This window comes from Euleptes europaea, chromosome 3, assembly GCF_029931775.1.
Source record: "Euleptes europaea isolate rEulEur1 chromosome 3, rEulEur1.hap1, whole genome shotgun sequence".
Taxonomy (NCBI): domain Eukaryota; kingdom Metazoa; phylum Chordata; class Lepidosauria; order Squamata; family Sphaerodactylidae; genus Euleptes; species Euleptes europaea.
In genome coordinates this window covers 101,862,529-101,885,768 of record NC_079314.1, presented here as the reverse complement: position 1 = coordinate 101,885,768, position 23,240 = coordinate 101,862,529, and the positions used below count along the sequence as shown (strand labels likewise).

Here is a 23,240-nt window from a genome sequence, read left to right as displayed (position 1 = left end):
CTAAAGCAGTGGTTCCCAACCTTTTTTTGACCAGGACCACTAGGACTTTTTTGTTCGGTGCAGGGACCCCAAGGTTCAAAATAAAAATTCTAAGAATTTGAAAATAAACTTTAATCATAACTGTTAGTTAAACATTAAACTTAGAATAATATTTGAATATATATTTTTATAATAGAGAACTTTTAATTGAAAATATTAATTTATTATGGGTTTATAACTTTGTTTCATGGACCTTAATTTAGTTCTCGCGGACCCCTGGGGGTCCACGGACCCCCGGTTGGGAACCAGTGTTCTAAAGGGACTGAAGAACGAAAATGCTTTCCAAGGCTTTTACAGAGAAAGGTTTAGAGGTAGAATTGTCAAGATCACAAACGAACAAACAAACCCAAGAGGCCTCTGTAGCTAAACAGCCTTACCTGGAAGCAAGCCACAGAGAAATCAATGACAGTTACTCGCCAGTGAACAAGAATAATGAGAAAGGAGGAGAGTTTTAAAATTGAATTAATAAACTTTTCAGCGTTGGGAGAAACTCTCCCCGTTAGTCCCGAGAGAAGGATGGCGCTGTCCAGCGTGCTGAAGTCTATCAGGGAAAGTTGTTCCAGTCAATCAGGAGCTGTCCTTGTGTGTGGCGGATGTTCCCTCCCGGTCTTTTGAACCTTGGCTTCATATGGGCACATTCGCTGAACCTGGAGTTTAGCCTAGTTTCTGCTTGCCAGCCAGCGTGGTATAGTGTTCAAGAGCCGTGGTTTGGAGCGGTGGACTCTAATCTAGTGAACCGGGTTTGATTCCCCACTCCTCCACATGAGCGGTGGAGGCTAATCTGGTGACCTGGATTTGTTTCCCCACTCCTACACACGAAGCCAGCTGGGTGGCCTTGGGCTAGTCACACTCTCTCAGCCCCAGCTACCTCACAGGGTGTCTGTTGTGGGGAGGGGAAGGGAAGGTGATTGTAAGCCAGTTTGAGTCTCCCTTAAGTGGTGGAGAAAGTTGGCATATAAAAACCAACTCTTCTTCTTCTTCTTCTTCTTCTTCTTCTTCTTCTTCTTCTTCTTCTTCTTCCCGGTTTCATAAATCAGATAATGATCACAAACTCAAACTGCGGTTTGTTTGTTTTCTCAAAGAAGGACATTTGGATGTAACCTGAGTTACAACAACCAATGGGGAACCATATCAAGTTCCCCTCCTAAATATATTTTGGACACCCCCTCCGCCACCCCCCACCCCCCAAGCTTATTTCCGCCATGTATTTTGGGGAGGGCATTGCCTCTTGTCAGAAGAACTTGCTACCCGGGTAGCGGCAGATCCGTGGAAATTCGGTTGTACCTTGAACACTGATATCGCAGCCTCGGTAAATATACTCTGCAGCCTGTTCGGAAGGGATGGGGAGGGGTTCCGTCTCCGGCAACCCGACCCTAGCCGTCCCTTTAAAGTCCCCCTAGATGGTTGCCTGGGCCTTCAAACGCCAAGGGTAGTGAGCAAGCTGTGCAAACAGGGCTCTTGATCGCAGAGCGATGCCGCCTCTGCGCTCTTCACCCTTTCACGCCCGTTGCGCTCTACCGCGAGGAAACCTTTCCCGCAGCTTTCCCCATCCGGCTCTTGGCTCTTTATTTGCGTCCCCGGGAGCCCGATCCACCAGCCGATTAAGGCTGAAGTCTTCCCACTGAAGACAACGCGCAACCCGATACAACGGGGGTCTTCACCCAGAAGTAAGTCGCACTGAGTTCAATGAGCCTTACTTTAAAGGAAGCGTGGTTGGTTTTTCTGTCCCGTACCACTTAAGAGAGACTCAAACTGGCTTGCAATCACCTTCCCTTCCTCACCCCACAACAGACAGCCTGTGAGGTGTCTGAGAGGTGGGGCTGAGAGAGTGTGACTAGCCCAAGGTCACCCAGCTGGCTTCGTGTGTAGGAGCAGGGAAACAAATCCAGTCCCCCAAATTAGCCTCCGCCGCTCATGTGGAGGAGCAGGGAATCCAACCCGATCAGAGTCCATCGCTCCTATTGGGGTAGAATAGGTTGGCATTCAAAGACTTCTGGCTGGGGCGATTTTGTCCTGGTCACCCCAAAAACGGTTTGGTTTGTTGTGGGGTTTTTTTTGCTGGCGGGGGTGGGGGTTGGTTGTTTTGTTTTGGGGGGAGCAGAAGGGCTTTTAATAGCACGCCAGGCGCTCTCCCCTCCATCCTCCTCTCGAGCCGCCACCGTTTCGTCGGCTTCCCCACCAACAATCTGCTTTGAGTCACTGCTGGCACTCGGGGCTGTGAGACTCCAGGGGTCTTGGGAACAGCCGTCATCGGGGGTGGAGAGGAGAAGGGGGTGTGGAGAAGAGCGCGAGGCTGGCTGTACTAAATCCGGCGCTTCACGCCTCCCCCGGTAGAGTCGCGGGCGGACGAGGCGGCTTCTCCTTTAGAGAGGTCCAAGACGGCTGGGCGCTGGGCGCTGTCCGTCCGCCGGGCAGAGAAGGGGCCAAGAGGCGGAGGCTGCCCGTTCCTTGGCGCCGGCTGCTGAGGGTGGGGTGGCCGGCTGAGCCCCCGACAACGATGGTCGGGACTGGGTTTATTGCACTTTCGGAGGCTCGCCGCAGGGACACCCCTAGATGGAAGCAGCCTGCTGACTGTACGCCTTCATCTTATGCAGGTAGGGAATCAGGGGCTTGCCTTTTAGCAGCTTTCTTTGGCTTAACTATTATTTTGGGAGGAATCTCTCTCTCTCTCTCTCTCTCTCTCTCTCTCTCTCTCTCTCTCTCTCTCTCTCACTCACTCACTCACTCACTCACTCACTCACTCACTCACTCCATCTTATCCCTGCTCTTGGAGCGGTGGAGTCTGATCTGGAGAACAGGGTTTGATTCCCCACTCCTCCACATGAGCTGCAGAGGCTAATCTGGTGAACTGGCTTCGTTTCCCCACTCCTGCCCACGAAGCCAGCTGGGTGACCTTGGGCAAGTCACACTCTCTCAGCCCCACCTACCTCACAGGGTGTCTGTTATGGGGAGGGGGAAGGGAAGGTGATTGTAAGCCGGTTTGAGTCTCCCTTAAGTGGCAGAGAAAGTCAGCATATAAAAACCAACTCTTCTTCTTCTTCTTCTTCTTCTTCTTTTTAGAATGTATGTGCTTGGTGTACATTAGTCACCTGAGGGATGTTGTTTCAACATTCCCCCACACCTCAGCAGGACTGGTTCACACGTGCATGGAAATCTCTCCCTTTCTCCTTCTTTGATGACTCAGGACTGGCAGCCCCACATTTGAGCCCATTCTGCTGCCAAAAGCAGGGTGCGATAAGAAAGTTCTAAGGTCGATACCTGCCGGCTCCTTCACAAGTGCAGGGCGTCGCTTGGTGCAGGAGTCTTCAAATGATTAACCTGTCTCTCTGGGTGCCAACCCTCCCTAGAGAGGCATCCTTTTCTAATTGGGGATAAGATTGGGAGGGGGGGATCTAGAGATCTAGAGATGAAAGTGACATGTAAGGAATGAGATGGAGGGAGAGGGCAGATGACCTAGAGTGAAATTGTAGTGGTTTCATGATTATCTTATACAAATAATAAAATGTACATGGGTCGGAGTTCAGCATGGACGTGGGATTCACTTGTCCTCTGCAAAGAGTTGAATGCAGTAAAAGAAGAACAAGAGTTGGTTTTTATATGCCGACTTTCTTGACCACTTAAGGAAGAATCAAACCAACTTCAAACTGGCTCAAACCGGCTTACAATCACCTTCCCTTCCTCTCCCCACAACAGACACCCTGTGAGATAGGTGGGGCTGATAGAGCTCTAAGAGAGCTGTGACTAGCCCAAGGTCACCCAGCTGGCTTCATGTGTAGGAGTGGGGAATCAAACCCGGTTCTCCAAACCACCGCTCTTAACCACTACACCACGCTGGCTCTCAAAAGCAAAGAGTAGGGGGAGAGCTGGAGGCCAGGATGGAATGAATTCTAGTCCAGGTGCTAAAGCATTTGCCAGAATTAAATGTAAGGCTGCAATGAAATGTGAGGAATCTCGCTCGCCTCTGTAGCATTCCTCTAGTGCTCTGCAATTCTGTGCTCATCTTTGAGTTACAAACAAATGGGGGAAAGTGCAGGAGGGTAGCCCAGGAATTGAAAGCAGAAATATGCATAGATTAGGCACAGCTGATGAGTTAGACCCAATGCTGGGATTCTGCACACTGATGCGATTTTGATGTTGATAGTTAATTACAGTTAGAATCAGTTGGGGAGATAAAAGGGCGAGGAAGTTGACATGGCCATATGGAAGACTAACCAGTCGCCTTGAAAAGAATAATGCAATTGCGTTCAGAATACTTTCCTGTCTGAGTTCAGCCGTGTTCCGGAAATACCATTCTGCCCCACGGTGCATGTGTATCTGCAATGCTTTGGGAACGCTTGTGCAGAGGTCTTGCAAAAACACTTCTGGGGAGGTCATATGGGACAACCCTTGAGGGGGAGGAGAGAGGGATGGTGATTGTCATTTTTCAGACTAAGCTCCAGTCAGAAACTCTATTAAATATCCTTCCCTCCTAAGGATCGTGCTTGTGTTCCGGTTAGATAATCTTAATACTGCTGCCTTGGTGACTCTGGGGTTTTGCAGTCAAGTGCTTCAAGCATTCGGATGAAGGGACCGTTTTCAGGGCTTAATGGTCATTTGAATGCCCTTGAACTGGATACATTCCCCCATTTTTATTCTTTTCTAACTTTTTTTTCTTTTTAAAAAAAATAAAATAAAAACTCAGATCACATTTAGAGTGGGTTGGTTAATTTCCCAAGCTGCGGCAAAGTCAGCAAACCATCCCTAATTCATAACCAGGGTTTCTGACTACAGATAGGTACAGAGTTCCCGCCCCAAGGCTGCCGTTCTATGCGCACTCCTGAACATATGAAGCTGTCTTTATGTAAGAATCAAGTCATGATGGGTGAATTTATGCTAGCCATGCTAATCTGAATGGCGGCACTCCTGGAGGGACTGGGACAATCTCTTTCCTAGCTCTACACATGAACACATGAAGCCGCCTTATACTGAACCAGACCCTTGGTCCATCAAAGTCAGTACTGTCTACTCAGACCGGCAGTGGTTCTCCAGGGCCTCAGGCAGAGAGGTCTTTCCATCACCTACTTGCCTAGTCCCTTTAACTGGAGATGCCGGGGATTGAAACTAGGACCTTCTGCATGCCAAGCAGATGCTCTGCCACTGAGCCACAGCACCTCCCCTACCTTCTCAAACCCTGGGGTAATGGATGAACCAACCATAGAACTGGGAGACCGTCTTCATGCCAAGCATACACTTTACCACTAAGCTATGGCTCCCACCTATCGAGAACAATAGAAAAGAGCAAGAGTCCGGTAGCACCTTAAAGATAACACAATTTCTGGCAGGGTCTGAGCTTTTGTGAGCCCCAGATCACTTCCTCAGATATGGAGAGCAAGCATCACTGAACTCAGAAGTGTATGGAGAACTGGGTGAAAGGAAAGAACTGCCCGGCAAAGATGGAGGGGGAGGAAAGAAATCCCATTCCTTGCTTTAACAAAAAGCTAGCTAGAGATTTTTCTCTGAGCTGAAGAGCACAGTACGTAGGCTGCCATGGGGACACCTCTGCAAGCCACACGGCCTCCCCGTGACAAAGCAATCACAGTCTCTCCATAACATGTAGGAGGATTTCGATGAGTCTTGCTACATGCAGCGGCCAGGCTGGGAATGCTGTGCTTGCTCATCGAGTGGATCAGGGCAATCACGTTATGGATCTTTTACCCCCTTGCACCCCCACTTCCTAGCAACTTTGGGAGAGGCACAGAGGCCCTGTGCAGGGGACGAGGACTACAGCTCCTTACGGGCCAGGCAGAGGTGATTCACAGAGGAGAAGCAGCATCCCTGTGACAACCCATGTTCCAGATCTCTCACACATTCTCATTTGCATCTTCACCCCCCCCACACACACACATGGACACACTCTGATAAAATATGAAATGAAAAACACCTGTTGTTGCTTTTTAATGAAAATACAACAATACAATCTCATTAATTGGCATAAAATTGAAACATGGGGTTTCTACATAGTAACATAATTGTTGCAGTTGAGCATTTCTGACAAGGTTAGAACATAGACAGATAAAACGATGCTGGAATTAGTAAAAGCCCTCTAATTAACTTGCTGGTGAACATTCACAGCAAGTCTCAGAAATTGTGCCTATGGCCATACCACCCTGAACACGCCCAATCTCATCTGATCTCAGAAAGTAAGCAGGGTCGGGCCTGGTTAGTACTTGGATGAGAGACCGCCTGGGAAAACCAGGTGCTGTAGGCTTAAATGAAAATTGATGGAAATTTGGGGCAGCTTTAGTAAGAGGTGACTGTTCTAAGGTGGTTTCCACATGCCCTAGTGAGAATTAGGATCTTTATACTACCTATTTATATCAGTTTTTAACTCTTTCACTGCTGTGGCATCTCCCCAAAGCATCCTGGGAGCGGTAGTTTTGGTAAGGTTCTTGTGAATTCTCTCAATCCCATAACAGAATGGCAGCCCCCTAGGTACTCTAGTTGAAGGAAATTGCTTTTAAGTCAGTTTTAAGCCGGTGAGCTAGATATTCCCTAGACTACCATGGTCATTGCATTTTAGGCTGTGACAGTCTATCTTCTCATGGTCCCGATGGCTAGCACATAACCTCTTTGGCCTCATAAGAACATAAGAAAAGCCCTGCTGGATCAGACCAAAGTCCATCAAGTCCAGCAGCCTGTTCACACAGCAGCCAACCAGGTGGAAGCCCACAAACAATACAACTACCGCTCCTCATAGGGCAGTTTCTCTAGCCCTATGATCATTTTGGTTGCTCTTTTCTGCACCTTCTCAAGCTCCGCAATATCCTTTTTTGGGTGTGGTTTGCGTTCAGTCCAGGTCATGGCCATAAACACTGTAAATGAAAACATATTGCAGAAGCTGCCCTGCCATCCAAGACTCCGTTTCTTTCAAATGTCCTCCTGAGCCTGGCCTTTAGGCTGGGGAGGGCAGGGTAGAAATATAATAAAATAAATAAATGTTAGGCCCTAAATAAATGATACTTACATCGGCTTTTACTGTTCCGCCAGCCGAGATTCAGATGAAAACTGTAGGAAGCCTGAAACATATTCACTTTTAAAATGGCTCTCTCCTGCTTTCTCTGCCGCACCGGCAGCATTCACATGTGATACCTTCCAAATTAAAAACAAACAAACACCTGTTCTCAGCATCACTGGTGAAGAACATCCTTCATTAAAGGAATTTGCTGTTTTGAAATTCATGCTGAACCCCTGATGCTGTAGGCCAGTCCCGACGTATCTGTAAGGTGAGCACCTCTCCATATATCTGAGCACTCAATTACCCGAGTGTTTTGCATGTCCCCTGGAGCATTTGGATGGGTAGTCTTGTGCTATTATACTAAAAATGATAACAGCACTGAAAAAAATTCAGTAATGATGATCTTCACACGAATTAATGTTACCTGTGGGTCCATCCCTTGACATTTTGCCAAGTCTGTTGCTTTAATTGATCAGCTCCTTATCAGGGAAGGCAAGGCAGAGTCTTTTATAGGCAGTTCTGAAACGCTGCTTTCGACAGGTCCAGCTCACACAACCCACCGAGCCTAATCAGCCACAAACTGTGATCTGACATGACTTCCCACTCCAAGGCCGGTAGCAAAACAGGGGTAATACTGAGCTCCTAGTAGGCCACCATGGATGGAGATATTGGTTACAAGTTGTGCACGTCTGCAGGAGAACTTCCTTCCGAGTAACTGTCTCAAGGTCACAGCTGGGCAGCCCAATCTTAAAGGATGTTTTTTGGGAAGTAGAGCCCAATGAATTCTGGGAGTTACTTAGTAAATATGCACGGTCTGAAATTCCATGCGCTCCTATTGAATTCAGTGGGAGTTACTCTTGAGTAAACAAGGATAGGTTCAGGCTACAAAGATTTGAGCCTTACTGCCCAATCCTAGTCATATTTACTCAGAAGCAAATCCCATTTTGTTCAAGGGAATTTATTTCCAATCAGGAATGCATCAGATTACAGCCGTTAGTTACTTTGTGGTTCATGTCTGTATGCGAGTTTTGCATTCTGTATTCTTCATGTGCTGATATATTTGTACAGCTGTTCGAACATGCGGTGGGCGAGTTTCCACCCACTAGAACAATTCCTCCCCTCTTTAGCATCGTAGCAATAGCTTTGCAGAAATAGCTGAGACTTGGGGGAAGACAGTTTTTTAAATATATTATTTTGGTATGCATTGCACATTTAGGTAACCATCTACTGGGAAATTCTCCTGGGTCCCACTGAAATGAAGGGGGTTTGGTTTTCAGTGGGGTTTTCACAGGAGAATTTGCCGATGGATCATACCCTTACAGTTCTAAAGAAAGGAGTTTGTTGAGAGCAGATGTTATACCTGATTTAAAAGACATCATTTACCCAAGTGCCACAGACTGTCAGAAAGACATATCTGCTGGAACTGCTTATGAATACAACATAATTCATAATTGCTTATGATAACACTACAAGAATGAAGGAGGTGAAAATATACTCTCTAACATTTTAAGTAAAATTAAAGAAATACTATAAATCCCAAAGATTTGTGGTTTTATGCCAGCGATGAATTTTCAGCTACTGTAGTATGGTCTTCTTTTTAAAATATCAGGTCCAGCAATGTGTCTTAAATGTATAAAGCCAGGCTGCATACACAGACATAACTAACCAGTTTTCTGTAATCTTGAGTTTGCAATCTAGTTTCTGAATATGACAAGTTCTTTGCTGGATCAGGTGAAAGTCACCCAGCTCAGCCCAGTATTAGGTGTGGCATCAGAACTTGGGCAATAAACCTTGCAGTTCCTTTCACCAATCTTGGTTTAACGTTATAGCCTAACAGTGCCTTCCTAAACAGATTTAAATCCTTCTAATTCCATTGAACTGACCAGTGTATCTGTGCTTAGGATTGGTCCTGTTGAAGTTGAATCCAACCAGGGCAGCGACAGACCAAGAAAGGGATCTTGGGGTGGTAATGGATTGCTCGATGAAGATGTCAACCCAGTGTGTGGCTGTGAAAAAGGCAAATTCCATGCTGGCCATAATTAGATGAGGAATAGAGAATAAAACTGCTGCTATCATACTGCCCTTGTACAAATCTATGGTGAGACCACACATGGAATACTGTGTATAGTTCTGGTCACCACACCTAAAAAGGATATTGCAGAGCTTGAGAAGGTGCAGAAAAGAGCAACCAAAATGATCAGGTGACTAGAGCAACTGCCCTGTGAGGAGTGGTTAAAATGCTTAGGGCTGTTTAGTATCTCCTAATACTAGAATGTGGGGTCATCTGCTGAAGCTGGAGGGTGAGAGATTCAAAACTGATAAAATGAAGTATTTTTTCACACAACACATAGTTAAATTGTGGAACTCCCTGCCCCAAGATGTGGTGATGGTTTCCAACTTCGAAGACTTTAAGAGGGGAGTGGACATGTTTATGGAGGAGAGGGTGATCCACGGCTACTAGTCAAATGAATACAAGACATGATGCATACATATTCTCTCCAGGATCAGAGAAGCTTGCCTATTATATTAGGTGCTGTGGAACACAGGTAGGATAATGCTGCTGCAGTCAACTTGTTTGTGGGTTTCCTAGAGGCACCTGGTTGGCCACTGTGTGAACAGACTGCTGGACTTGATAGGCCTTGATCTGATCCAGCATGGCCTTTCTTAGGTTCTTAGGTTTTCTGCAGCTGATAAAAGGAAGGAGTGGCTTCCTTTGACCATCCAAAAAGTCTGTGCTGGGGATCATGAGACCTCCATGTACTGAAGTCTTGTGACATGGGAGCTGTAGAAGGGAAGGGAATGGGTTGAGATTCACTGGGAAAGCTGGGCGGATCCATGGTGTGTTACTAGATAGTATGGTGCTTTCTGCATGAGGACGTTCCTTTGCTTTGTTATATGCAGAAACTGGAGGAAGTAGAATTCTTACAGGAATGTGGAATTTATGTCAGGTGTTCAAGTGTCTTACTGATTTGTCTTAGCAGAAAGAAGGCAGAGATCAGTGGAATACCTGTTGAGTGGACTACAGGTTGGGCATTAATATAGGTAGGACAGAAATCAGAGGGAGTTATAAAGGGCATTCAGTTTATGAAGCCTGATCCTATGCATGCCTATTCAGATGTTCAACTAGGGTGACCACCATTTTTTCACGTTGTGGAACTGTTTCCTATTAAAGATTAATAGAAATGCTTGCAGAAAAGAACCACAATTGCAAAAAGCAAGTCTAACTGAGTACTTTGCAAGGAATCTTCTCATTAAGTACTGTTAATGTTTTGACACATGAAGGGCATTGTTCTCTTACATTGTCACAGTGAGTTCCTTATTTTGGAGTGCTTCTAAGGTGCAACTGAAACCGGATGGGTTTATTCCAATGTAAATGTGCATAGGATTGCACCCCCTCCAAGTCTTCAAGAATGGTTCTGGTTGTCAAGTCAGAAGGTCGATACAGATAACCATATACCAAGTGGTAATGAACTGACCCTATAAACTAAAATGACTAAACTGAGGCTATCATATTTTGGTCACATTATGAGAAGACAAGAGTCACTGGAAAAGACAGTCATGCTAGGAAAAATTGAGGGCAGCAGGAAAAGAGGAAGACCCGACAAGAGATGGATTGACTCAATAAAGGAAGCCACAGCCCTCAATTTGCAAGATCTGAGCAAGGCTGTCAAAAATAGGACATTTTGGAGGACTTTGATTCAAAGGGTCGCCATGAATCGGAAGCGACTTGATGGCACTTAACACACACAGTGAACCATCATGGGCCTGTAGCCACTTGGAAAGACACTTGTCCCTGTCATGCCATCGAACAGTGAGGATCATTTTGTCACCTGGGGTTGCCAATTGCAGTAAAAGCCCAGGCTGGTTTGCTCCTTTTCAGGAGATTGATATGCAAAAAATTGGTCAACAAAACTTTTCATGGCACTGCAAGAAATATAATCTCCTTCTAAAGTCTACACAGAAGTAGGAACCACTACTAAAGCTGGTAGCATTAACAACGCCCCTCGGGAAGACAGTGCAACAACATTCATCCAAATCTAACCAATGAAGAATATATTTATTGCACACCTTTCTATATTCTATTCTCCAATGGGTTATCTCAGGTTATCTTGAGGCCTGCTGACTTGCCGAAAGCTACCCTATGAGGTCCATGGCTGAATGGAGAGCAAAACCTAGGTTCTTTTCAGCTGAACACTCTAGTTAAGATTCCATGCTAGCTCTCTCTCGAGATCTATCTTGACACTCTAGTTAGATTACGTACATGTCATCACCCCCCTCCCATCTTATAGAGTAAAAGAAATGACAATACACACATTACATGTTACTCTTTGCTTTCTGTACCAAGGATCCTACTCACGGCTGGCAGAATGTCTGTAAGCAAGAGTGGAGATTATCAGGGGGAACTGTAGCCTACTTTTTTCTTTTTTCTTTTTTTTTGCCGTCATGTTTCATCTGACTTCTGATGACTTCTGATGGGGTTTTCAAAGCAAGAGACATTCAGAGGAGGTTTGCCATTGTCTGCCTCCACATTGCAACCCTGGTATTCCTTGGTGGTCTCCCATCCAAATACTTGCCAGGGTTGACCCTACTTAGCTTCTGAGATTTGATGCAGGCCAGGGCAGCCTACTTCTCTCTGTGTTAAGTGCCGTCAAGTTGCTTCTGACTCATGGCGACCCTATGAGTCAATGTCCTCCAAAATGGCCTATCCTTAACAGCCTTGGTCAGATCTTGCAAACTGAGGGCCGTGGCTTCCTTTATAGAGTCAATCGAGCTCTTGTTGGGTCTTCCTCTTTTCCTTCTGCCTTCAATTTTTCATAGCATGATTGTCTTTTCCAGTAACTGTTATCTTCTCATAATGTGACCAGCCTCAATTTAGTCATTTTAGCTTCTAGGGTCAGTTCAGGCTTGATTTGATCTATAACCCACTGATTTGGTTTTTTTTTTTAGCAGTCCACAGGATCCATAACACTCTCCTCTAGCACCACATTTCAAAGCCTGCTTCTAGGATCATGAAAAAAGAGAGAGAGAGGCAACTTCCCCACAGAACTGGAGCAAATCACCTGTATATATGAACCATCTTCTTCTTACTGCTATAGTTGGTTGCTTCCTAAGCACTTTTAAAGGACATTGGGAGAGCAAACATGGTCTTTTCCTCTCATAGACAAAGGCTATGATCTTGCACGCATTTGTTAAAGTGTAAATCCCATTGAACACAATGGTGCTGAGGATACAGCAACCAGTGGCGGACTGGGTCTAAAAATATTGGTTGCCAGGAGACAAAGGGGCCCCACCCACAACTATAAGACTATCATTTAATTTTTATAAGAAATAAATTTTTTTTAAAAAAAAAACATAAGTGCAAAAAAGGTACAATTATTATTTTTTTGCGAAATAAATGTATATGTTTTTTAGTAATTACAGTGTACATGTACAGTGTATTGTACATGTTACTGGCAGTCTACAGTAGATACTAAATGTAAACACAGATTGTTATAATTGAATTTTTAAATTACTTTTTAAATTTGAAATACATAATTTTAAATAAATCTATTATGTTTTCAAGCTAATAAAAGGTCATTAACATTTTTAATGTATTGGCTAATGTTTAAGGGGGCCCACTTCATCAGGAGCCCGCAAGGCCCACTTGCCATCGGGCAAGCTGACACCCGGGCTAGTCCGCCACTGACAGCAACCGTCTTTAGAGTGCACCGCGACCCACTGTTATTCCTGTTTTCTCATTTACTTGTTTTGTGTGAACAGAAGGATTTGTGTCTGTCACTCATCCTTAAGGGGGAATAAACAGAGGGGTGCACACAAGAGCAGAGGCACGCGATACTTCGTAATCGTCCTTGCTGTGTAGAAAAAACTGATTTGTGCGTATGATTGTTGAGGTCTAATTAATCCTACAGGAATCAAAGTGTGCAATCAAATATTTGCAGCGCTCCTTGGAGCGCACAGATGTGTGTGCATGGCTCCCCACCCATTTTAAAATCTAAGTGACGACCTTGGATAAATAGCTTTACATGAAGAGAAGCGTCAGGGTTGAGAGATTTTATTTATTACAATGCGTCTCCCATCCTGTTCGTAAAGTTTACAGGGAACAAGAACAATTTCACATAAAGCAATGGGTGTTTTCAAAACTCTGCCCGGAGAGCCACAATATCTGTCAGCACATTTGCCGTCACCCTGATCCTCTCCTCCGCTTTAGCTGCTTCCCTGCAAAAAAACCCCACAAAAGCCACATCCTGCTCACTGGTACATGGAAGAGAGCTATTCAGGTCTGTTCCACTTCTCTCTCACACATACACATGTTGTTTTTGCTTTTGGCCATCATAACATTGTGCCCTCACCTGGATGGCCCAGGCTAGCCTGATCTCTTCAGAACTCAGAAGCGGGGAGGGGCCATGGCTCAATGCAGAAGGTCCCAGGTTCAATCCCCGGCATCTCCAGTTGAAATGACCAGGCAGAAGGTGATGTGAAACAGCTCTTCCTGAGACCCTGGAAAGCCACTGCCGGTCTGAGTAGACAATACTGATTTCAGTGGACCAAGGGTCTGATTCAGTAGAAGGCAGCTTCATGTGTTCAAGCTAAGCTAAGGCCCTGGTTAGTATTTGGATGGGAGACCCCAAGGAAATCCAGGGTTGCAACGCAGAGGAAGGCAATGGCAAACCACCTCTGAGCATCTCTTGCCATGGAAACCCCATGGGGCAGCCAAAAGATATGACTTGATGGCAAAAAGAAGAAGAGTTGGTTTTTATATGCCAATTTCCTCTACCTTTTAAGGAGAATTAAACCTGCATACAATCTCCTTTCTTTCCTCTCCACTCAACAGACACCTTGTGAGGTAGGTGGGGCTGAGAGAGCTGTGGCTAGCCCAAGGCCACCTAACTGGTTTCATGTGTAGGAGTGGGGAAACCAACCCAGTTCACCAGATTAGAGTCATTGCTCTTGTGGAGGAGTAGGGACTCGAACCCGGTTCTCCAAATTAGAACCCACCACTCTTAACCACTACACCACACTGCAAAATGTGACTTTGCAAGAGGAATGGGAAATAAGTATTGCCCTGCAAATTCCAAGCAGAGTCATCTAGTCCACCCATCTGGTTTCTATAATGGCCATACAGACATCTCTGGGAAATCAGATGCAAAGATGAGAGCTGTCTCTTTGCTTGCCCCTGGCGCAACACCAAACACTGCAGGATTCAGTTCTGTTCCCTCCTCCTGCCTGAAAATGTCCCCATCCTTCAGCAGCAGAGGCAACTGATATCCTAGCATGAGGCACCAGCTACCAGTTTCAAAGCAACAAGTAGCCTAGCAAGCCACCAGAGGCCACTGGGTAACCACTGGTGCTGTGGAACACAGGCAGGATGGTGCTGCCGCAGTTGTTTGTTTGTGGGCTTCCTAGAGGCACCTGGTTGGCCACTGTGTGAACAGACTGCTGGACTTGATGGGCCTTGGTCTGATCCAGCATGGCTTGTCTCAGGTTCTTATGTTCACTGCCCAGCTGAACATTGGGTTTGTGACTGTCTGATGCATCATGACCCTGTGACATCTTACACAGGACACCACAGTGCCCATTTGGGCTTATGTTTCTTGATCTAGACCTGTCTGCTTGGTATTTCTGGTAGTCTTTGGCACCCTAGGTGACATGACTTCAGCACATGCATATAGAAGCCTATATGCTTTGAGGTCCCCCCCCCGCCCCCGCGATACAGTACCATTACCCCTGATTTGCCAGTCCTTCATGTATACAGCTCGATACTTTCCTTGCAAATGTAGAAACCCCCCCGCCTTGGAAGCCAGGTGGGGTCTCAGCCCCTGCACTCTGAACGCCTCTCATTCTGAGCAGGAAAATGTGAGGGAGCTGATTTCATTACAAACACACAGTCGTGATTATTAAAACAAGAAACGCTGGATGTTTGTATCCGGCTCCCTCGCTGTCAAAGTAGCAAATTCCCTAAAGCCAAGTAAATGCATCTTTCAGTCTAATGACTATTAATTAAAAGGGAATGGTTTACACCCAAGGAGAATTAACCGTTGTTTGCCAAAACGGATCTCCTCACCCTAACTCGTTTGTCAGGGTGCCAGGAAGGGAGGTTTCATGAATATTTCAGCACGATAAAACTGTTTTAAAAACCCTCCGCTGGATTGAGAGGAAATAACATTGTGTTTTTCTCCCTTTCTGGGCCCAGAAAGGTGAAGTATTCATAAGATCTCTGCAGGATCAGACCAAAGGTCTGTCTCGTCAAGCTGACAAGCAGGACAGGAAGATAACCGTCCTTTCCTGTCAATAGTTTAGTTATTCTGATATATGCTGCCTGTGAAAAAGGAAGATTCCTCACATCAGTTATCTGAATGATAATGGTTGGGTTGATAAAACCTGATATCTATTAATTGACAGCCAGAATTGGTGCAGCAGTTAAGAGAAGGACTAGTATCTAGAAGACCAGGGTTTGAATCCCTACTCACACCATGGAAGTTTTCTGGGTGACCTTGAGCCAGTCAGACGCTCTCAACCTCACCTAACTCACAGAGTTGTTGTGAGGCTAAAAATGAAGAGCCTTTGGGTTCCCATTGGGGAGAAAGGCCAGGTATAAATGAATTAATAAAGTAAAATAAATTTGTCAAGTCCTTTTTAAAAAGCCAATGAAGCTAGGGGCCATAACATGTGTGAATGATGTTTTGTATGAAGAAGCACACTATATGGGAGTCACCTGAATCTTTTGCCAATCCATTTCATTTTGTTTTTCAAAAGAACAGGACTTTCTTTGGCCATCAAGTAAAGGGGGGATATAAGAAGAAAGTCACCACAGACCAAAATAATCTAACAAGTGTGACATTTAGATGGGGGATTATTTTGAGTGTGTATGGGTGTTAAGTGCCCTCAAGTTGCTTCCGACTCATGGCGACCCTATGAATGAAAGTTCTCCAAAATGTCCTGTCTTTGACAGCCTTGCTCAAATCTTGCAAACTGAGGACTGTGGCCTCCTTTATTGAGTCAGTCCATCTCTTGTTGGGTCTTCCTCTTTTCCTGCTGCCCTCCACTTTTCCTAGCATGACTGTCTTTTCCAGTGACTCTTGCCGTCTCATGATGTGACCAAAATATGACAGCCTCAGTTTTTTGAGTAGGAAATGCAAAAAAAAAAAAAAGTCAGCGGGGAAGAGGCAGGATGGAGTTGGTGATTAATTTCTTTTCTAAGATGTGTGGGGGCTCTGGTTTGCCTGGTAGCCATCATGCAAAAACCCTTACTTGGAAGTAAGGTTCCCAGAGTTCGCTGGCAAGGAGTCCTTGGTAAGTGAGCATATTGTTGTATTATTATTTTGTACAGTGCTGTCAGTTTCCATGCTAGCCTGTTGCTGCTGCCAAAACAACAAAGAGTCTTGCAGCACCTTGGAAACTTACAGATTGACCATGGCACAAGATTTTGTGAGCCAGAGAGTGAATCTGATCAGGGTTGCCAACCTCCGGGAACTAGCTGGAGATCTCCTGCTATTACAACTGATCTCCAGCTGATAGAGATCAGTTCATCTGGAGAAAATGGCCGCTTTGGCCATTGGGCTCAATGGCATTGAAGTCCCTCCCCAAACCCCACCTACTTCAGGCTCCACCCCCAAAACCTCCTGCCGGCAGTGAAGAGGGACATGGCAACCCTACTAATCAGTAACACCTAGAGCTTAACTGCTTCCGGTTGGACATGTGGGTTCAAGGACAATCTCATGAGAACCCAGCGCTGAAAGGTCAGGGTGGGAGGGGAAGGCCTCAAAAAGGGTTTAGATGCCAAGGCATTTGTGCTGCCTTTGGCGGAGGCTAGAGAGGTAGGAAAAGGGTCTGAGGATGGGCATGGAGGGTGAGAAGACCAGTGGAGCATTTTGGATACAGAGGAGGAGCAGGCATGGTGTCGTGGTTAAGAGCGGGGGTTTGGCGTGGTGGACTCTGATCTGGAGAACCGGGTTTGATCCCCCGCTCCTCCACATGAGCGGCAGCGGCTAATCTGGTGAATTGGATTTGTTTCCCCACTCCGACACATGAAGCCAGCTGGGTGACCTTGGGCATGTCACAGCTCTCTTTGAGCTCTCTCAGCCCCACCTACCTGACAGGGTGTCTGTTGTGGGGAGGGGAAGGTTTGATTCTCCCTTAAGCAGTAGAGAAAGTCGGCATCTAGAAACTACTTCTTCTTCTTCTTCTTCTTCTCAGCCAGCTGAAAAGTCAAGGTATTTATTTACCTACATTTTTGTCCCACCCTGCCTTCACTGAGGTCAGGACAGCATACATTGCTTTCCCTCCTGCACTTGTTTCTCACAACAACCCTTTGAGCTCTGGTAGGCCAAGAGGGTTGGCCAAAGGTTTTCCCATCCCAGACGCTCACTCAACACTAACCACTACACCAGATCGCTTGAGTCCAGGGCACTGAAAAGAATGAGAGGGGAACTGGGGGTGGGGTGGGGAAGGCTCCTTCTATGAACTCTGCACATGATCAGAGCACTATTTCCTTCGTTCTCACTCAGTATGTTCTTTGGGATGAGTCGCAGCACAGAAACCTAGTCAAAAGTTCAAGTCAGAGCGGGAAGAGGGGAGGCGGCGAGCGACCGCGATCCGCGGCACAAAGGGAAGATGAAAATTGGGGGGCAGTTGCCACCACTGCTGCACGTGTGATATATGCAGCCAAATGGAAGTCTGGCGAGATACCGACTAAAAATGACTGGATAAATAAGATGCTGGAATTGACAGAGATGGCGAAACTTACAGCTTTGATAAATCAGAATGATAATGTACAATTTTGGGGGGAATGGGAGGCGTGGAGAATTTTTAATGGGACCATTTAAAGGATATTCTTTGGTTTAATCCCTCTTCTATATTTTGTATGATGGTTACATTAAGGCACTGAATTAACACATTTTAACAAGATAAGATAAGCATATATTAATGAAACAATAGGAGGGGGATCAATTTTGTTAGCAAGAGGATATACAATTTATTTTTAGATGGAAACGAGAGAGGGGGAAGTCCTTTCAAGTTTAAACGACTATTTTGTTTTTGTTTTTTTACTACTTTTATCAGTTTTTTTAGTAAATAGATGTTGATGTATATGTTGATATATTAAATGAAGAAAATGATAAAAAAATTATTTAAAAAAAAAAGAAAATTGGGGGGGGGGCGAGGGAGGGAGAGAAGCGGCGGCCGCCGGACGAGGCGCCAAATCGGCGGGCAGAGCGGCTGCCATTGGGCGGGAGGCGGCGGCGCTCTCCTCGCCCGCCCCCGCCCGCTGCTCCCCCGCCGGGGCGAGTTCGGGAGCCCAGGCAGCCGCCGGCGCTGGCTTGGCTCTCCCCCGGTCCCGTGCCAACGAGCGGATCCCGCGATCCCACTTGGCCGCTCTCTCGGGAAGACCGGGACGGGGCTTCGTTGAGCAGGTGCTTGGCGGGGGAGGGAAGGTCATGGGTGGGGGGAGGTTTGGTCCCCTCGGGGTGGATTTCTCCCCCCCCCGCAGATGCGCCCCTTTCCAATGGGGAAAGCCTCCCCGAAGTCCGGCAGGGGCTCTGTCCTTTGCCATTTACACATGGGAGGTTTTGCCTTGGATTTGCCAACTCTAGATGCGCTGCCCTCCCCCAGCCATATTCTCAAAACTCAACAATAAGCCCCCAATGCAGAGTTTTGAGACTTCGGATGGGGGGAAATGTGCATCTATAGAGCGGCAAATCCAAGGCAAAACCTGCCATGAATAAATGCGGCCGGTTGTTCGGAAAGCGGTTTCAATGCGGAGTGGGCTCGAAACGGACCCGAGAGCGTGGGGAAGCCTCCGCCGGGAGACCAGCTGGCTGGGTCTCGGGGACTTCGCCGCCGCTCCGCAGCCGGGCTTCTTTGGGGGTGCCAGGAGGAGCGGACTTCGCGGGGCGCGATCCACAAGCTGGTGGAAACCTCGATTCTTTTTTAAATATATATATATATATATATTAAAGCTGGTGGAAATCTTGATTCTTTTTTAAAATATTTTTTTTAATTTTCTTCATTTAATATATCAACATAGAAACAATATCCAATACTAAATAGTAATATTTCGACTGGCTCCGAGAAGCCCTTTGGCTGGACTGGCTTTGCGGATCGGAGCGGCGAGTCCGCCCGAGTCTCCAATCCCAGCCAGTCGGCTTAACTAGCTGGGGGATCGGGTGTCGGGGGCGAGGTTCTCGACAAACCCCCGGGGGCTCAACGGGAGCAGCGCTCCGCCCCCTTCCCCGGCCTCCGGCCCGAACCCTTCCATTTCTTCCCGGGACTAAACGGGCTCAAGTAGGTCGAGGATCGAGCTGTCGCGGGACCGGCTCGAGCGGGTTGGGGATCGCGCTGTGGGTCTACGGCAAGGCTCTCCGCAGGGCTTGCCTCCGGAGCAAGCCCCGCCGAGTCCCGTGGGGCTTACTCGCGAGTAGGGAAGGCTCGGCGTGCTGCCAGCCGCTCTTCTCCCCCCCCCCGCCCCGCCTGCAGCCGAACACCGACTGATATGCCTTTTCTCCTCTCCCTCCCCTGTTCCCCGCCTCCCTCCCCTCCTTTTGGGAAAGATGTGGAAGAAAGATAAAGAGGCCGCCGCTGCCTTGAGACCCGGAGCAGCCTGCCTGGCTTTCTGGGGACTCAATTGGCCAGAACAGCTGCAACCCAGAGAAAAGGCATGAAACTTCTAGCACCGGGGATACAGGTAGGAGCCTCTCCTCTCCACCGCTCCATCCTTGCTTTATTTTTTATTTTTGTTTAAGCGCTTGTAATTGTCTTCCCTTGGTTGTTTGGCTCCCTCTGAGTTTCCAAATTCTTGAACAGGGGAGGTTTGATTTGCTAGAAACCTTTCGTGCCCTGGGGCGAAGCAGGTTCACTCTCCCGCGAAGAGCTCCCTTTTCGGTCCTCTGGCAAAAGAAATGCAGGCTTCCTATGCAGGGGAGGCTTCTCCAGCAACCAAACAGGGGGGGATTCCTTTAAAATAAAACCACAGGATTGGGTTCTTTTGGTCCAGGCTTTAGGCAAAGCTTTGTGTGTGTGTAAAGCGCCGTCAAGTCGCAGCCGACTTATGGCGACCCCTTTTGGGGGTTTTCATGGCAAGCGACTAACAGAGGTGGTTTGCCAGTGCCTCCCTCTGCACAGCAATCCTGGTCTTCCTTGGTGGTCTCCCATCCAAATACTAACCAGGGCAACCCTGCTTAGCTTTTGAGATCTGAGGAGATCAGGCTAGCCTGGGCCCTCCAGGTCAGGGCAGGCAAGCTTTAGAGGACTAGAAATGCAGACGGGCCAAAATATATGGCTTTGGGCATTTTCGAAGGGGAAACTTAGGGGGAGGACTAGAAGGGAAGATGATTGTCCATCAAGGAAATGAGGAATGGGAAGGGGGGGTACCCTGATGGAGGAAAATAGACACACAACCCTCCCGCTCACCTCATACATCCCACTGATTGCAGTGGAGGAAATTTAAGACATCCTGTTCATCCCAATCTGATCTGCGTTTATTTCCAAGTTTGGAAATTTCCAAGTTTGGAAATAAGGCTTTTGGACTGCAGCCTTCAAAGTCTTGGAGATCAGCTGGATGGGGGATAATATCTCTAGTATGCCTAAGAGTCGGTGCAAGACTTCTGGGGATTTACATCAGCGTGCCATAGTGTTGAGACTGTCAGACCAGGAACTGGGAGAAGACGAGAAAAGAGGGTGCCGTCAAGCCGAACCAACTCGTTGCGACCCCGTCCATGGGGCGTTCCAGGCAAGAGATGAGCAGAGGTGGTTTGCTGTTGCCTTCTGCCTTCTTCTGTGGAGCAACCCCAGTCTTTCTTGGTCATCTCCCAGTAAAGCCTTCTCTATGGTCAGCCCTGCTTAGCTTCCAAGCTCCAAGGAGCCCAGGCTAAGCTGGGCTATTCAGGCTTCCGGAACTGGGAGATCCAGGCTCAAATCTGCTGTGGAAGCTTGCTGGATGATCTTGGGGTCAGCCATGCTGTCTCGGCCTTGACTGCCTCACAGGGTCATTGTGAGGATAACATGAATGAAGTGAGGACAATGTTGTCAGCCACTTGGAGTCCCTCAAAGAAGAAGAAGAAGAAGAAGAAGAAGAGGGGGGCTGTGGCTCAGTGGTAGAGCATCTGCTTGGCATGCAGAAGTCCCAGGTCCAATCCCCGGCATCTCCAGTGAAAGGGACTAGGCAGGTAGGTGATGTGAAAGACCCCTGCCTGAGACTCTGGAGAGCTGCTGCTGGTCTGAGTAAACAATACTGACTTTGATGGACCAAGGGTCTGATTCAGTAGAAGGCAGCTTCATGTGTTCAAGAGTTGGTTTTTATATGCCGACTTTCTCTACCACTTAAGGAAGAATCAAACCGGCTTACAATCACCTTCTCTTCCCCTCCCCACAACACACACTCTGTGAGATAGGTGGGGCTTAGAGAGCTGTGACTAGCCCAAGGTCCCCCAGCTGGCTTCATGTGGAGGAGTGAGGAATCAAAGCCGGCTCTCCAGATCAGAGTCCACGGCTCCAAACCACCACTCTTAACCACTACACCATGCTGGCCCTCTTATCTAAATAAATACAGGCAAGAGAAGTTCAACGGGGCAGGCCCAGGCTCAACCCCTAGCATCTCCAGAGCCAGGCTGGAAAAGCCATTGCCTGAAATCTTGGAGAACCTTCTTGCCATCTTAGTAGACAGGGGTTAAACTAGATCCACTCAGTATCATAACAGCTTCGTCTGTTCCTAGCAGATGAACAGAGACCTGTCAACCTGCTTATAGGACTCTTATCTGAAGAAGTCGACAGCTGCTGGGAGATATGCCATAGCTGTGTTGCCACAGGAAAGGTTATTTTTAGTGATAGGGGTTTTTTTTGTGTGTGTGTGTGTGTTTTCCCACCTCCCCACCTGTGCTGGTTTTTCTGGCAATTTCTCCTTAGTCCTCCAGGTTGAATTTGCCCGTCCAACGAACATTACTGCTGGCAAACAGGGGATTGGGTAGAATGAAAGTTAGAAAAGCTATGACGGGGTTTAAGAGGAAATGCTTGCCTAAAGGCAGGGCCCTCTTAACAGCATTATGGGCCCCTGGGCAAACCAGTGTGCTGGGGCCCCTACGACAACCACTCACAGGAATAAAAAGTAAATGGTCAATAATAGTATTTCTTTATGGCAAGTCACTTAACATACACAGATTAGCATAGGGCCCCTATGCTCTTGGGCCCCCGGACAAGTGCCCATCGGGCCCATGCGTTAAGATGGCCATGCCTAAAGGAAAGCGGGGTGAGTGGTCTTAGAAAGGAACAGGTATAGGATCTGACCAGGAGAAAGGGTAGGTTTCTCTGGACCACCACACGAGTGTTCAGATCCCTTCTTAGAATTACAAGATCACAAGATCACACAAGGTTGGAAGAGACCACAAGGGCCATCCAGTCCAACTCCCTGCCATGCAGGATCCCACAATCAAAGCACTCCCAACAGATGGCCATCCAGCCTCTGCTTAAAGACCTCCAAAGACAGGGACGCCACCACCCTCTGAGGCAGCGCATTCCACCGCCGAACAGCCCTCACCGTCAGACAGTTCTTCCTAATGTTTAGGTGGAATCGGTTTTTTCTTAGTTTAAATCCATTACTCCATGTCCTAATCTCTGGAGCAACTGAGAATAAGCTAGTAGGGAGGGGGACCCACCTCAGGAGGACAACATGTGGAAGAATGCTCCCCTGTGTGAGAATTAGTGCACGTTCTGCTGTGGGGCATTATGGTGTATGGGGAGTTGTGGCTGGTTGCCTCTTCTCAGTTTATATGCAGAATACGAGGGTATGTGTGCAAGAACTGCATGTGCTGACCTGCACATAGGTTGCACCATCCATCTTGCACTGTCACGCAGGATGTGAAATGGTTCACTGTATTGGCTCTGTCTGGGTTTGGGGAGAAAACGACAGTCACCGTCTCGCTTTCCTTGTTCGCAGAAGTAGACCATCCATACGCAACAAGCCACAGGTCTAAATGATGGGTTGCGACAGTAAGGGTAGCATACATTTCCTGCAACAACAAAAAAAAGGATGCAAACAGAGGGGATATGAAGAACAGCTGGGAAATAATGAAGAGATGGTCACCCATGAAGCTGTCAGACCACTGGTCCATCCAGGTCAATATTATCTGCCCTGACTGGCAGTGGCTCTCCAGGAACTTTCAATTTCCACACCACCTTTGACCAGATCCTTTTAATTAGAGGCACCTGGTATTGATAGGGT

General features: G+C 47.2%; 1 pseudogene; it reads left to right on the top strand.

Annotated features, from left to right (window-relative positions):
• The first annotated feature begins 6,167 nt into the window (after positions 1–6,167).
• On the top strand, positions 6,168–6,286 carry LOC130475876 (5S ribosomal RNA; annotated as a pseudogene).
• Positions 6,287–23,240: the final 16,954 nt, after the last annotated feature.